This window comes from Octopus sinensis, linkage group LG29 (assembly GCF_006345805.1).
Source record: "Octopus sinensis linkage group LG29, ASM634580v1, whole genome shotgun sequence".
Lineage (NCBI taxonomy): Eukaryota > Metazoa > Mollusca > Cephalopoda > Octopoda > Octopodidae > Octopus > Octopus sinensis.
Genome location: NC_043025.1, coordinates 10,919,334 through 10,920,084, shown reverse-complemented (window position 1 = coordinate 10,920,084; position 751 = coordinate 10,919,334).

Genomic DNA, 751 nt, shown 5'->3' with positions numbered 1-751 from the left:
TCATTTGAAAATTGCGAAATGTTAAATTGTTGTTTTCTCTGGCAAATATTCTCTCTTTTTACTCTTTTACTTGTTTCAGTCATTTGACTGCGGCCATGCTGGAGCACCGCCTTTAGTCAAACAAATCGACCCCAGGACTTATTCTTTGTAAGCCCAGTACTTATTCTATTGGTTTCTCTTTTGCCGAACTGCTAAGTTACGGGGGACGTAAACACACTAGCATCAGTTGTGAAGTGATGTTGGGGGGATGGAGTACTTTTTTTGTTAATCTGACCGTCGCAGAACAGTACATTATATATATATATATATATACACATACATACACATATCATCATCATCATCGTTTAACGTCCGTTCTCCATGCCAGCATGGGTTGGACAGTTCAACTGGGGTCTGGGAAGCCAAAAGGCTGCGCCAGGCCCAGTCTGATCTGGCAATGTTTCTACAGCTGGATGCCCTTCCTAACGCCAACCACTCCGAGAGTGTAGTGGGTGCTTTTTATGTTTCACCTGCACAGGTACCAGACGAGGCTGGCAACGGCCACAATCGGATGGTGCTTTTTCCATGCCACCGGCATGGAGGTCAGTCGGAGTGGCGCTGGCACCGGCCACGTTCGGATGGTTCCCTTACGTGCCACCGGCACTGGTATCTCAGCTACAATTTCCATTGATGTTGAAAGATTTCGATTTTGATTTTCAATTGTCCTCAACAGGTCTTCACAAGTAGGGTTTGTGTCCCAAGAAGGAAAGGT